The sequence below is a fragment of the Callithrix jacchus genome, chromosome 6 (genome assembly GCF_049354715.1).
Source record: "Callithrix jacchus isolate 240 chromosome 6, calJac240_pri, whole genome shotgun sequence".
NCBI classification, from domain to species: Eukaryota; Metazoa; Chordata; class Mammalia; order Primates; family Cebidae; genus Callithrix; species Callithrix jacchus.
In genome coordinates, this window is record NC_133507.1 from 47,912,131 (window position 1) to 47,929,060 (window position 16,930).

At 36.7% G+C, this 16,930-nt stretch overlaps 1 pseudogene across 1 annotated transcript; it reads left to right on the forward strand.

Moving 5' to 3' along the window:
- The first annotated feature begins 563 nt into the window (after positions 1–563).
- LOC103793706 (ADP-ribosylation factor 1 pseudogene) lies at positions 564–2,282 on the forward strand (annotated as a pseudogene). The gene has a single exon (XR_620823.5). The product of XR_620823.5 is annotated as an ADP-ribosylation factor 1 pseudogene (transcript).
- Positions 2,283–16,930: the final 14,648 nt, after the last annotated feature.

The window sequence follows — 16,930 nt, forward strand, 5'->3', positions numbered from 1 at the left end:
AAATTAGTTTCTTCACTTTTAAAGCACTTAAAACTTTTAATGTGTTTAGGTACACTTAGAAAGGTAAATAAGAGTGAACAGAATTACCCAAGTTTAGTTGGGCACATATTTCTTTCTCCACCCCTCCCAATAAACACTTATTAACATCTTTCAAGAAAGCAGTGTTCCATGGCCTGGTGCAGTGGCTCATGCCTGTAATCCCAACACTTTGGGAGGCCGAGGCTGGCAGATCACATGAGCCCAGGAGTTCGAAACAAGCCTGGGCAACATGGTAGAACCCTGTATCTACTAAAAATTACAAAAGTTAGCTGGGCTTACTGGCCTGTGCCTATAATTCCAGCTCTCAGGAGACTGAGGCAGGAGAATCGCTTGAAATGGGAGGCGGAGGTTGCAGTGAGAGAAGATTGGCTACTACACTCCAGTCTAGGCAAGAGAGTATGACTTTGACTCAAAAAAAAATTAAAAAAGATAGATAGATAGATAGAAAAGAAAAGAGCTGTGTTCCATTAAAAACCCTTTCTGAGAGAGCCACCATCTTGTGGGAGCGAAACCAAAGCCTGGATGGGGGCAGCAGCCGCTGAGGTGTCCCTGGCCAGTGTCCTTCCACCTGTCCACAAGCATGGGGAACATCTTCGCCAACCTCTTCAAGGGCCTTTTTGGCAAAAAAAAAAAAAAAAAAAAAATGCGCATCCGCATGGTGGGCCTGGAGGCTGCAGGGAAGACCACGATCCTGTACAAGCTAAAGCTGGGTGAGATCGTGACCACCATTCCCACCATAGGCTTCAATGTGGAAACCATGGAGTACAAGAACATCAGCTTCACTGTGTGGGACGTCAGTGGCCAGGACAAGATCCGGCCTCTGTGGCACCACTACTTCCAGAACACACAAGGCCTGATCTTCGTGATGGACAACAATGATAGCGCGTGAACGAGGTCTGTGAGGAGCTCATGAGGATGCTGGCTGAGGATGAGCTCCGGGATGCTGTCCTCCTGGTGTTCGCCAACAAGCAGGACCTCCCCAACGCCATGAATGCGGCCGAGATCACAGACAAGCTGGGGCTGCACTCCCTACACCACAGGAACTGGTACATTCAGGCCACCTGCGCCACCAGCGGTGACGGGCTGTATGAAGGACTGGACTGGCTGTCCAATCAGCTCCGGAACCAGAAGTGAACGCAACCCCCTCCCTCTCACTCCTCTCACCCTCTGCTTTACTCTCATGTGGCAAACGTGCGGCTAGTGGTGTGAGTGCCAGAAGCTGCCTCCGTGGTTTGGTCACAGTGTGCATCGCACCGTGCTGTAAATGTGGCAGACGCAGCCTGTGGCCAGGCTTTTTATTTAATGTAAATAGTTTTTGTTCCCAATGAGGCAGTTTCTGGTACTCCTATGCAATATTACTCAGCTTTTTTTATTGTAAAAAGAAAAATCAACTCACTGTTCAGTGCTGAGAGGGGATGTGGGCCTGTGGGCACCTGGCCTCCAGGAGTCGATGTGTTGGGAAAGCGGGGGACGCTCTTGGCTTTAGAGCTGTGTTAAAATCCATTTTGGTGGTTGGTTTTTAACCCAAACTCAGTGCATTTTTTTAAATAGTTAAAAATCCAAGTCGAGAACACTTGAACACACAGAAGGGAGACCCTGCCTAACATAGATTTGCAGATACGGCCTGGATGCAGGTCGCCAGCCGGGCTGTTCCCCTTGGGAATGTGAGACGGTGGCGCCGCAGACCGCGATCAATTCTGGATGGTCACAATAGAGATCCTGCAACTCGCTTGTCCTTGGGTCACCCTGCATTCCATAGCCATGTGCTTGTTCCTGTGCCCACCTGGTTCCCAGGGGCCAGGCTGGGAGCCCACAGCCGCCCCACTCTCCTGCAGGCCGCCCGGCCCACCTTCAGGCAGCCTGTGGGAAACAGGGCCCCACCTGTCCCTCGGTCAGCATGTGGCCAGAGTGAGTCCGTCATCCCCACTGCTCTGCTCGCTCAGACACTTTGGCAGGATGTCTGGGGTCTCACCAGCAGGAGCGCGAGCAGGCGGGGCAGGCGGTCCACCTAGACCCACAGCCCCTCTGGAGCACCCCACCTCAGTGTGTGACGTAGCTTTCTTTCCCTCAGCCTGCAAGGGTCCGATTTGCCATCGAAAAAGACAACCTCTACTTTTTTCTTTTGTATTTTGATAAACACTGAAGAAGCTGGAGCTGTTAAATTTATCTTGGGGAAACCTCAGAACTGGTCTGTTTGGTGTCGTGGAACCTCTTGCTGCTTTCAATACACGATTAGTAATCAACTGTTTTGTATACTTGTTTTCAGTTTTCATTTCGACAAACAAGCACTGTAATTATAGCTGTTAGAATAAAATCTCTTAACTATTAAAAAAAAAAAGCCCTTTCTGAAACTGAACTAATGTGATGGCAGTTGCTGAAACAAGACATGACTAACCATAAAAAGATTCATAGACAGAGTCTTGAATGGTCTTGAAGAAGGTTGACGTGTTTAGAGAATATTGGAAAACGTATGACAAGGCAAGGCTAATGTATGTTGTATAACTCTTATTTATTATAGAAGGTATGTAAAGAATTGAATGTTGATTAGCTGAACTTTAATTTACAAGCAAACCAAAGATGTCAAGAAAGGAATGTTTAAGTAGAACTTACTAGAATAAATGAAGGATAAGATTGTACTTGCGCATATACCTATCTAGATGTGATTATGGGTACACAAACTATAAAAAGATGAAAAGAAATGCAGTTTTTTAACTATACTAGGTGATACCAATTTAGTAGTATAACCTGCTAGTCCAAAAATGAGTTCTACTATCTGCTTAAAGGACTGAGGGTCATGTTTCAGAGTGCCTATTTGGGTAAGGCGAAATGCATTAGACATTCTGTATTTTTACTGAAAGGAGGAAAAAGAAATACATGGGAGTTGAGATTGGAGGAACATGAGGAAAGATAGAAGAAAAAAATGATATATAATGTGATATCCCAGTGTTATTCTGCCAAACAGTTCTAAGGATGGGTTGGGCAATGAATGAGGAAGAATAATTAAATTCAGCACTAAACAAGCCATTGTCCAGTGAAACCCTAAGAATATGGGCTCTGGCACATTTTTATAAGTTTAAAACTAATATGGAAAAAGGAATACTCCACCTGTGGACTGAAATAGAGTAGCAATATCTGGTGGGGCCTGAAGGGCCATGGCCAAGCAGTGGCAGCCGCCCTCAGTCTCAGCGAAGATGCTTTCCCCACGAGGCATCAACTGCAGCATCCGTGGTGAGACTGCTCCCTCCAAAGACTTTCTGGCAGCAGGGTAAAAAAACCATGAGTAGATTTTTTTCTTATACACATGTGAGATATCCCCTGATATATGCAGAAATAAGTGCTGCTGAAGTTCTACAGTCATATATGTAGAATAAAAGAAAGATAATTAATTAGTATTCATGTTAGTGAGACTTTATTTGAACTTAAAGCTTGGTCAGACCTGGTGATGTTTATGTAATGTAAAGACATAATGTTTCTATATGGTCCTTGAAGACATACTTCTGGATCAGGGATTACAAACACTAATATCTACAGGGGATGTGCAATAACCACAAATATTTGTGATATCTCAGGTAGAACACAGTAGGTGTAAAACAGCTCATATTCTAACTAAGCATCACTCTTGTCATAGTATATCACCTTTTAAAATATTATCCAGTTATGATCAGAAGGCTATATAAAGCCAACAGACCTCCACAATTTCACCTTTGCTTTTGATGTTTCTCTTGATCCTTTAATTGATAATCTAGAATCCAGTTGAAAACATATGATGAATGAATAAATAATAAATACATTTTTTCTTACCGTTAAAAGCATGGTGGTGATAAAACCTAAATTTTATAACTTTTCATCAAGAGTTTGATCCTATATTTCTCCATGAAATGGACATTAACTATAGAACAAGAATGACAATGCTGCAAGGAAAAGTAAAAACCTCTTATTTATTTGCAGTGTCCCATCGCTTGACTAAGAGATATGTGCATCAAAATTTCTGCTCCAATGCTTCACAAAACTGCAAAACCTTCCAAAATGGTTCTGAATTCCGCTTTAGCCTGTTCAAAGCTAAAGAGACTGACTTTTGCCCATAGACTGGGCTTGAGCATAGACCCCATAATGTCTCCATCATTTCAGCATCACCTTCCTCCATGGCCCCAAGATCCAGCACATCAAACTTCATCCCTATAGACACTTTCCATTCCATCCAAATAGATTCATACCAAGAGCAGTCACTATCCCTAAATGCCCAATTTCAATGCATGCTCTAATGAAATCACACTGCTCCAAGTCTATAGAAATATTTTTTCTCTGGTTTGGCTAAATTAATAATGTTAGTAATATTCATTACATATTCTTCTCTATAATAGTAATTGAAATAAAGTTATGCACCATAAAGAAAAGAGTGGGCCGGGCGCGGTGGCTCAAGCCTGTAATCCCAGCACTTTGGGAGGCCGAGGCGGGTGGATCACGAGGTCAAGAGATCGAGACCATCCTGGTCAACATGGTGAAACCCTGTCTCTCCTAAAAATACAAAAAATTAGCTGGGCATGGTGGCACGTGCCTGTAATCCCAGCTGCTCAGGAGGCTGAGGCAGGAGAATCGCCTGAACCCAGGAGGCGGAGGTTGCGGTGAGCCGAGATCGCACCATTGCACTCCAGCCTGGGTAACAAGAACGAAACTCCATCTCAAAAAAAAAAAAAAAAAGAAAAGAAAAGAGTGTAGCTTTGAACACATTCTCTCTTTGTGAGTGGTGCCCATCACCATAATTAAATGGACAAGCAGCCCCCAAATTCTCATCAAGATGCTATAAATAAACTATTCCATTAAGATACAGCAAATGTATTTGGTTGAAACCACCAAGACTCACATATCTCCACAGTAAAAATAACTTCAATGGGTTCCAGCCTAAGACAAATTTAAAAGCAGGATTTTGAAATACAATTTTTAGTCACTGATTTTTCTCACTACAACAAAAGTTGAAATGTTTATAGTATCTGATAAAATTCATTTCTCTTAAAATTATTTTGAGTCCTTGGGTATGGTTGAAGAAAATGAACAATGGCCAATGCAAGACTATTTCCAACTGAGCCAGAAAATTAAAATGGTGTTAATTGTAACCTTGAGCTTACGGAATCACTTTCTATAAGAATCTCTATTGTGACAACTTGGCCATGCTCATCACTCCACTTTTACTGATGAAAAGCCAACTGAAGAAGCTTCCTAGTTCTCTGGTGCAAATGCTGCCTGCTGACATATCTTTCTTGTCTGTAACTTCCCTGGGAGACATGACGACTACATATGGTTAGCGCATGGATGAGCTTTCAGGTGTTTGGGTCTTTAAAAGCACTCCAGCCCATAGGATCTGGAAAGGTTACACCACAGTGACCCCTCTGATAAAGCATACCTGATTCCCCTCACCATTCAAAAGGTCAATTCAAATCCATCATATTTTTATGTCCCATATCCAACATCCATTTAACAGACTAAATGCAGTAAATCTAAGGACTTCAAAGAACCACAAGCCTCAGATGGACTTTGAGAAATCACTGAAAACAGCTTCTTGCATATAAGCTATGCTATGCTTAAGACACCCCAGAAAACTATCCTATTTTTAAAGACCATCATAGTTTTTCCAGTCTGACTATATATCCCATTACAAACCCCGAGTAGACTTCTTTCTGAAAAAATTTCTCATTATAGATTGAATCCTTCACATCCTGGCTGAAGCATCCTTTTGCTACTCCATTTCTTTGCCAACCTACCATCTCTCCTACAAAATTTCATGATTTATTTCAGTTGATGGCATCATTTTCCTAGTTATCAATGGTCCAAATTGTAAACATCTATCTATTATGACTTCTTAGTCATCATTACAATGATCAACTATCAGCGATTGTTTCATAAATTTCCTGAATCCATTTGCTTCCTCTACATATTCAGAGTCCCCAACCTAGTTTACTATGCTATGCAGTAAGTGTGGTACAGTGGAAAGCATGTTGAACAGAATCCAGGAAACTTATCTGCAACCTTGGTTCCGCCCCAAAACATGAATAGCCTATGATAAGTCACTGCACCTTCCAACTCTGTGTCAATTTTCTCCTCAGGAAAGTAAAATAATTAAATTTCTCTGGTCAGTTAGACCTCTATTGTTTTGTGAGTTTAAAGGCACTTTCAAAACTTGTTAATGGACCCTTTATTTGTATGTTCCCTCCATCCTGCACACTGTAGTTACATTAAAATTAAGTTACTGGTATCTCTTTATGAGGAAATTGAGGCTTAGAGAGAATACCTTGCATTTTTCACTGTCATGTCACGCACTCCACAAATGATCGAACTGGGACATATTGGGGGCCAGGACTAGGGTCAGGCAGGCAAGGTGTACAGGGCAGAAAAATTAATGAGATACTCTTAGGCTAGCACAAGTGCAGGGTTGGCACCTAAACATGCACCGGGTACCTTGCTTGCCACACCTTAAAGACACATGTTCTCTTATCTTTGTAATCATGTGATCATCAAGTTTTTAAATGCATTTTACTACTATTTGTAGTCTATTGGAATTGGAAAGATATACAATTTTGTTCATAAAAGCATTTACATTTTTATTCATTTTGAATAAAATGAAGAAACGTTCATTCTGCTTCATTTTGAAATGCAATAGACTTCCAAGTTAACTAAACAGTAGGGTGAGATATTATATTTACAGTATTTCTCTGTTTACCTATAAATAAGCAAATACGACTTATACATGATGTTCACAACATCATAATTTTAAACAATATACCATCATGAAATATGTAGCATGATATTTTGAGACCATCCCTTGAAACTGTTAAATCAGATGGGCCAGGTTTCTTATGAGAGGAAAATGAAGTTTCCTCACAAAGATCCAGATGGAATCATTCATCTTCTGATGTGTAATATTGGCATATATTGTGGCTAATGAACACGTGCTAGGGTGCAGTTAAGTTGTGCTCACTCTAGGATTTAAGACTGGGCAGGCATAACTTGGTTCCTGAAGAAACCCAGTTTCCTAGCCTGAGTGTCTACAAAGCCTCTTAGGTAGGAAAGAGAAGAGACAGAAGAGCTATAAATGTTCCATTCAAGAAAAGAAAGTCAGTTTCCAAGGAGAGACCTTCTGTCAAGTAGATTGCCCTCTGCCCTGGGGTCATGAATATAAAAGGCTAATAATCAGAAATCATGTAAAAACAGATTTAAATTAAAAACTCTGAACACCAAGGCTCAGACAAGCTTCTCCCATTGACAATACTCTATGTATACGGCCATGCACCAATGGCAGGAGAATCATTCATTCTGACTACACAGGTAGAGGATAACAAAAGTTCCACATTTGTTACTTCTCCTGGATTCTATGTATAAGAGTCTGACTTCTACTGATTATAATCTAAATCTACTCTCTGTAATGAACCAAATCCATGAGTATAATATCTGTTGGTGAGTTCTGTCAGTCCTTTTGAGGGAACACAGTGTTCTTAGGATAAATATAACATAAACTACAGTTTCCATAATAAATCATTCATGATGATCATACTGTAATATAAAACTATTTGATATACCAAATAAAGCCCAAGAAAATATAACCCATTCCTAAGAGAACAAAATAAAATCCCACTGAGATGACACAGAGGTCATTATAACCATTCTCAAGAACATAAAGGTAAATATATCTGCAATGAATAAAAAATACAAAATCTCAGCAGAAAAACAGAAAGCATAATAAGAACCAAATGAAAATTCTATACCTGAAAAATTCAATACCTGAAATTTTGAAAATTTACTGAATGAGCAGAAGAGCAAAACTGAAATGACAGAAGAGTCAGTGAACCTGAAGATAGATCAATACAAAGCATCCTATCTGAAAAACAGAAAGAAAAATAATTACAAAAAAATAAACTGAGACTCCATGTGTTGTGGAGTATTATTAAAAACTATAACAAAGTGAAAGAGAAAGAATGGAATAGAAAAAAAATGGAAAATAATGGCAAACATTTCCTGAAATTTGGTGAAAAGATAAATTTACAGACTTAAGAAGCCAACCACAAACAGAATGTCCTCAAGCAACCCAAATGCACCAACATCTAATCTGTCATAAGAAGCTGCCAAAAACAAAATAAAAACAGGGAAATGTTAAAATGAAGCCAGATAAAAATAATTTATTTTATATAGGAGAACAAATGACTGCAAATTTCTCATCAGAAACAAAAGGGGCTAGACATAGAGAAAGAATATCTTTAAAGAGTTGAAAGAAAAAAACCTGTCAACCCAGAATTCTATATCTAGTGAAATTTGAGGATGAAGGCAAAACACATACCGGTGGATACCATCCCAGGAATGCCAGGTACCTAAAAAATTATTTTCTGTTTTACCACTGCCTCTTTGAATTCCATACCTCAAAGACTCAATGATTTATAACTACTAATGTAAAGTATTCCCCACTCCTTCAGTCAATATTGTGTGGGTTATCTGCTCATTTACCCACTAATAATAACATTTATGGGATTGGAGATCTCCTTGTATAGGTTTTATATATCTGCTACAGTTATGTCATTGAGTTTTATGAATGCGAGGTAGGAAGTTCTAATTTCTTATCAACAAGAAAGCTGATAATATTTCCCTTAAGGAAAAGGGTAGATAAAACCTTGGGTTGTCTCAATATTTTGAGAACCATATGCTAAAGAACATCAGAATGTTTTTTACAGCAATGTTAAAAGAGCAAGCTATTTGGCACTCATATGGATACACAGAGGTTGAAATTTAAATAAAAATATTTTTAATTTCTAGTATAAAATAATCATGTAAATATAGTACATTATTTTAGACAAATTTAACATGATAATATTAACAAATATGAACAATGCTGTGTCCACTTTTAACCTCTTTCCTAAATTTACCAAAAAAGTATTCTCAGAAATCTGATACAGACAAAATTTTCTTTTCATTTGCTTCCCCCCCCCACAATTGTTAATCCTTAATGAGAGGAAAATGCTAAATGTATAATGGTCTTTTTATACTTAAGAGTATTTACTAAGATTCCTGAAGCCTATTTTCTTTTCTGAAACATGTGGATGTGAAACCAGAAATACTGATTTCCAAGTTTGAGAATCACAGTAAAGGAAAAAAAAATTTCTCATGATACTTGTTTCAAAGAATCACCATTAGCATTTCTGGTGGGAGTAGTGCCTGCAGAACTGAGGCAAGCCACAGGAGAATTCTGCTGTTGGCTGGAAGGATCTAAGCTGAATAATGTTCAAGGAACTTTGGTTTTGTGGGTTGGTTTTATACATCAACCATCTCATGTTACCTTCACTAGTCTTAACCTTTATGTGAACCCTTTAAAATTGAAGAGTGATTTTAAGTAAGTATTTTCTCACCACGAAAGCATTCTGCAAGAACTCTGTAATCACAAACCACATAGTTAAGATTGATGTGTTTGCAACTCTTCCCTCATATTGGGCATTTTCTTTCTCTTAAATCCCACTACCCTGAGTTATTTTTTAAAACCCACCTCAGTACTTGTTTGAGAACCTCAAATTATTTTCCTTGTTTTAGAATTCTTTAATCCATGCCTTGCTTCTAAAATTCAAATTATAAATGACAAAGTAGTTCTCTGTGGTCACTAGAATTAGGACAGCCATGCCAGTGAATATCTCCATACTTAAGAAGCCTCTACTGCTGCTGATATTGTCCCTCTTTCCTTGGTTTTCTATCTTCCACTTACTGTATTGTTACCAAGTGCCAGCTACCTCAATAAGAATTTTGTATATGTCCCTTATTTCACTCTAATGGAAACCCAAGATGATGTTATTTTTCCCATTATAAGGTTGAAGACTAAAACTTAGGGAAATTAAGAAAGGTACCCAAAATAATGTAGTTATTAAGGGTCAGATCTAGGCTCTCATACATGTGGAGTTGAATCCACATGTTATATTATAGCTGCTTCTCTACTGTCTCTTTGTTTGTAAAGTGTGGCAATCTATAGTATTTCATCAAACTATATGTTATATAAAAGCATATAGCTATATACATTAGATGTTTTTATATAACTCTACTATATATTAGATTTAGATATAAATTATATGATAGACAATTATTAGAAAATTATATGACAATATTAAATCAAATATGCATACATAATGGCAGTATCTGCTTTCTAAAAAACTTATATGTTTACAATAATCTGAATGCAGAAACTTGAAAATTAAAATGTTTTTGTAAGTACGATTATAACAACATTATGAGTCAGTATACTATAGTCATATATTATACATTTAAAACATCCTTGCACCAGATCTATGTAGCACCTCAAGTTATGATTGCTTCTCTGCACAATTCAGTCTATTAATGACCTTGTCAATTAGGCTACCCTAGAAAAATTATGACTAATTATTTTGGCCAATAGTAGGTATGAAATAGTTTTTGTTAAAGCAGTTTGTCTTGATTACATTGAAAAATTAGAATAAGATTTTATTTATAAACTTAATGATTTTATTGAAAATAATGTTAAGCCATGGCTTAGTAACATGGAAAATAATAATCTGCTGACAAAATCAACGTATTGCTACTTTTTGATGCTGACAGAGAGCTAATGGTGTGCATCAGAACAGCATATGAGGAAATAATGTGTCTATTATGATTGATTTTTCCCTGTGCTATACTCATTAAATATTTTCAATATTTTAATATTCATACAGTTTAAATTTTTCTGTTCTTGTGTTAAAGTGACAAAGATAAAGCTTTAATAAATAGTCCTAGCCCTCATAACTTATGCATTATAAACATTTGGTTTAGAAATAGCAGCATGTTTTTTTGTGGTTCCTTCGACTCACTTTTAAAACACATGAATTTAAATTGACATTTTGACTTGATTAGCTTATTTCTGCTAGATAAAAGTACATGGCCTAATGAAACATGACATTGAAATAAAGAAGATTAAGAAACTAACTTCTTATTCAAGATTAAAATTTTAAAGGACTAAGATCGACTTGAAAAAGATTATTTAGTTTATAACAGGTATGCACCAACATTGATGTACATATATGTGGGACTGATAAACATACCTTCTTTTGTGATAGATGAAGAAGATTTAAAATATAAATTTGACAATTTGAAACCTTCTTTGCATAAGCTGATGCTTGGATATATTTTTTAAGCTGAGATTGTAACTTGCCAGAAATAAGCTTCCTTACATTTACCATTCCTTAATAGTATGGCATGTTTAGCAACAATTTCAGACAGAAATGTTATTGTTTTCTGCACAGTTTTTGGCACAGTAGGCTGTTTTATGGGGCTTAAGCAAGGAGGAATACAGGCAGAATATAGAAAGTGAAACTAATGAGCTCTGGTACAAAAAATAAAGTGTGAAGCCAAGTCAGCAGTTGGTGAGAAAAATACAAAGGCAAGCAAGGGAAGATAGGCAGTCATTAGTTTATTAATATGTGTGAATATAACTTAAAATATTTGAAGGGAAAAAAGTGTAAAGCAGGGTGTCAAATAAATTAAGACCATGTTTACAACTGCGATTCCTCAAAGAACTCTCACCAACCAGACTAAGTAAAGGTCAAGGAGCATTAAAAATACTGTCCACCGAGAAATGATATAATTTTCATAGCAGTAACAAGTAATAGCAGTCTTGAAAAGGCTGTGAACTACACATCTTTTTTGGGTTACTGGCTGAGGGAACTCTGACATTTCAAGTTGAGTGTTTTTATAACTTTAAACTCTGCTCTGTTTAACTTACAGTTGAATCATGAAGAATTGCAATATGCATTTCATTCCCAAGAGACCAAAAAGTATGTCTAAGTGGGAAAACACAGTTTAATTTGTAATCTGGAAGAAGTGTGGGACACAAGACAAAACACAATGGGTAAATAGTTAAAATTTTTGAGGATTTTTTTCTCTAGCTTAAATTTGTCTTGTACTTTTTATTATTAACAAAATTCATACTTGCCCTTATGCAATTACTTAAATGTTTGGCTGTAAAATAGCTTATAAGTCTTTAAAGTCAGTGAAAGAAAGTATTTATTATCTTAGACTTTTCTTACTTTCACCATTCTATACATTTATCTTTTCTAGTTCTTCATTATGGATATTGGAAACATAAATGATTTCTGCTAAAAGTAAAATTTGGACTGATGCATTGATTTAATTAGTGACCACTAAATGAGTTCCTTATGTAAGAATTATGCTTTTAAAGAAAACATTCTCCACTGATAATCCTTGAGTAGTTTTCACCCATGTGGTCCCCAATGAACATAGCTTCCATAATTCCCGATTGCACATAGAGGCTGAGAGAAGTCTCATTGTTTTCTCTCCCAGTAAGCTATCTACTCTATTTTTCCAGAATAGGCTTCTCTATCTAGAGAAAAGTAGAATTATCACACAAAAAGGACTGTTAATTTTAGACTTTTCTGTGAATTTTTTAAAGATCTTTCATGAGGAAATTTGAGAATGTAACAGAACATAACTATTCTGTCTGCTTAATCATTTTCCTCAACTCCATCCTCCCCAGAGATAGCAGGATAACCTATCTAAAATGGAAGTTGAGGGTTTAAAACTCTCAAACAAACCTGACAAAAACAAGCAATGGGGAAAGAATTCCCTATTTAATAAATGGTGTTGGGAAAACTGGCTAGCCATATGCAGAAAGCTGAAACTGGACCCCTTCCTTACAGCTTATACAAAAATTAACTCCAGATGGGTTAAAGATTTAAACGTAAGTCCTAACACCATAAAACCCCTAGAAGAAAACCTAGGCAATACCATTCAGGACATAGGCATAAGCAAGGACTTCATGACTACAGCACCAAAAGCAGTGGCAGCAAAAGCCAAAATAGGCAAAAGGGACCTAATCAAACTAAAGAGCTTCTGTACAACTATCTAACTATCATTAGAGTGAACCAGCAACAGAATGGATAAAAATTTTTGCAAGCTACCCATCTGACTAAGGGCTAATATCCAGAATCTACAAAGAACTTAAACAAATTTACAAGAAAAAAACAAAAACCCCATCAAAAAGTGGACAAAGGATATGAACAGACACTTTTCAAAAGAAGACATTTATGCAGCCAACAAACAAATGAAAAAAAGGATCATCATCACTGATCATTAGAGAAATGCAAATGAAAAAACACAATGAGATACCATCTCATGTCAGTCAGAATGGCAATCATTAAAAAGTCAAAAAACCAAAAGAGGCTGAAGAGGAGGTGGAGAAATAGGAACGCTTTTACAGTGCTGGTGGTAATATAGTTCAACCATTGTGGAAGAGTGTGGCAATTCCCCAAGGACCTAGAACTAGAAATACTATTTGACCAGCAATCTCATTACTGGATATATACCCAAAGGATTATAAAACATTCAATTATAAAGACATATGCACATGTATGTTTATTGTGGCACTGTTGACAATAGCAAAGACTTGGAACTAACCCAAATGCCCATCAATGACAGACTGGATAAAGAAAATGTGGCACATATACACCATGGAATATTATGCAGCTATAAAAAAGGATGAGCTTATGTCCTTTGCAGGGACATGGATGAAGCTGGAAACATAATTCTCAACAAACTGACACAAGAACAGAAAACCAAACACTGCATGTTCTCATTCATAAGTGGGTGTTGAACAATGATAACACATGGACACAGGGAGGGGAACATCACACACCAGGGCCTGTTGGTGGGTGGGTGGGGTTTAGGGGAGGGATAGCAGGGTGTGGGGGGATTGGGGAGGGATAACATTAAAAGAAATACCTAACGTACATGACGGGGGGATGGAGGAAGCAAACCACCATGGCACACATGTACCTATGTAACAAACCTGCATGATCTGCACATGTACCCCAGAACTTAAAGTGTAATTTAAAAAAAACTCTGAAATAATCATTGCCCTCCCTTCAGAATATCTGGTCGTCCCACCTCACAGATATGTACCAACAACAAAGCTAGCATACCATGCTCTTGTTGCTTCCAGAGTATGGTTTATACATCTTCTTCCATCCTCAATTACCTGACTTCTCAGGATCATACAATTCAGTGTCTGCTCTTCAGGAATCCTTCCCAGAAACTGCACTCCCCACCCAATCTCAGGTGGTACTACATTTCCTTTCTCCTGAATGTTCTAATAATCTGTGTCTCACACATGGCACTGCTTTTGCCATGTTGTATTTTCATTATCTATGTGTGTATCTGTCTTCACCATTACCCTGTGATCTGGAGGGCAAGGACTTCACAAATTCTTTTATTTTTAAATTTCAATGCCATAGAAGGTATTCTAGCATGTAGCATACACTTATTAAGTACTTCCTAAATGAAAAAACTCAAATATACTGAAAGCTCAGCGGAACCATCCAAATTTAAGGCTGATTCAATTTGGCTAATACACAACTCTATGGATGCTATTTGCCTCAATTCTAGTATCATAACTCTTTTGTACCAGAGTATCTCTTATAAACCATATATGTGTGTGTGTGTGTGTGTATATATATATATACACTAGAGAGAGAGAGAGAGAGTTTCATTTTATATTGTTCTGCTTCTCTAGGGTGTTTTTTGGTTTGGTTTTGCATTTTTCTCAAACTGTCTGTTTTCCATTTTTCTTTTGCTTTTTCTGTTTTAATATAGCTATTGTATGGTTAGTTAGTAATGGATTAGAGTAGTTGGCAAAAACTACACCACAATTTAAGTCTTAAAAACTGCCTTTAAATAATTGTAAATGCAAGATGTTAGAATAATTACATTAAAATTATTTCAAGGTATGTGTATTTGCATCTATTTTGATCATCTTAACACTCAAAATCAGTATCACTCAATAAATAAGCTTTCTCAACTTTGATTTCAGATCATAATAATCCATGGAAGTTTCAAATTTCTGTGTTCTTAAAGCTGGGAGTTTTGTCAACTTTTCCCCCTCGACCTCAAATTTTCACAACTATCTTTCCCTCCTACAATTAAGATATATGAACCAATAACATACTGAAGAGAAGAATATTTTGATTGTTTATAAAGTAATTTTTCATATATTATTTATATGTTATAAATATATTATTTATATGTCATATATTATATATATCATATGTCTCAATCATTTGTATGTTATTTATCATATGTAAGATATGTTTACATATGTTACTGTATATGGTATGTGGCATCTGATTTATGATGGGATTAAAGTTAAATATGGCTATTTTTATGATAGTCTTTAGTATCTAAGAGTGAAACTTCACCATCCACAAGTATAAAACAAAGGTTGTACATTATATTACACTGAAAGGCAAATAAAACAGAACACATAAATCAAGCAAAAAAAAAAACAACACATTTTAGCCCAAGTAAAATAATTATCTATCCTCTTTGTGATACATACACATACACAGACATTCCACAAGTGCTTATGTGGGTGTGTGTATATATATATATATGCTTATGTATTTAATATATAGAGATATTGACAATCATGACTTAAAGAATAACTGTTTAAATTACATTTTAGACTTGGTATGCCAGCAGTATGCCAAAATTAAAGCAAGTCACATCAATATCAAATTACATTTCTATTGAATGACTTAAATAATATAATAAAATGCATAGGAAAATAAATTGAAATATAACAAAATGTTAATAATATTTATCTTTCAGCAGAAGAAATACAGAATTTTTTTCTGCTTTTTTGAATTTTCTAGTTTTCAAAAATAAATTTTATTTATGCAGAAAATAGAAACTTCTGTTTAAAATAAGAAACATGTTCTCACTCGTAGGCGGGTGTTGAACAATGAGAACACGTGGACACAGCGAGGGGAGCATCACACACTGGGGTCTGTCGGGGAAATAGGGGCGGGACAGCAGGGGGTGGTGAGTTAGGGAGAGATAACATGGGGAGAAATGCGTGATATAGGTGAAGGGGAGGAAGGCAGCAAATCACACTGCCATGTGTGTACCTACGCAACAATCTTGCATGCTCTTCACATGTACCCCAAAACCTAAAATGCAATTAAAAAAAAGAAACAAGGGCATGACCTTTTCCTTTCTAGCACTCACACTTTAAGCTCCAACTCTAAAAATATACCATACTTGCATATTTTAAAGTATTTTTACATTAATATATCATTTGATCCTCACAAGAAAACAGATTCCTACTAAGAAAACAAAGTAGGCTGAGAAATTAAGGAACTTTCTCAAGATTGCCCAGATATTGAGTGGCAGAGACACTTCAAAAACAAACTCTGGATGTATTTTAAGCAGTATTTCATGAAAGAGGGAATCATAGAACAGTGAAGAAGTTATAAGAGGAAAAGGGAGAGCCACAGATTCAGGAAACAGAAAAGGCCCCTAGTTAGTAAAACCAAGGAAAAATTCACATTGAATGAGTGTATACCATGTGCTCCACTGAGTTCTAAGCATTTTGTACACGTAATGACCTTTAATTTTCTTTGAGATGCTTAATACTACCAACCGTATTTTACAATGGGAAATTGAATTATAAAGAAGTTTTTGAATTGGTCACGGTAACAGAGAGATAAGAGGCAGAGCAGGAACTCAGACCCAGGCATTCTGATCTGTTAACCCAGACTCTTAATCACCACGCTGCAGTGCTCCAGCATAAGCCACAGAAGTCACCATCTAACAGCCTCCACTGAGTTTCAGGTTTTCCTGAGAGACCTAAATGGTCAGAAATATCTATTTTTAATCATTTCAGCAACCTAAAATGCTTGGAATGTATTATTTTCCTAGAATATTAGTTTTAATTACTTTTAAAAGGTAAAAGGAAATCAAAAGATTAAACAGCACAATGTAATAATTTAACAACCTAATTTTTTAAAAAAATCATTACTTTATGGGAGAAAAATGCTTTAATTGCATGAACACATAAATCATCTAGATA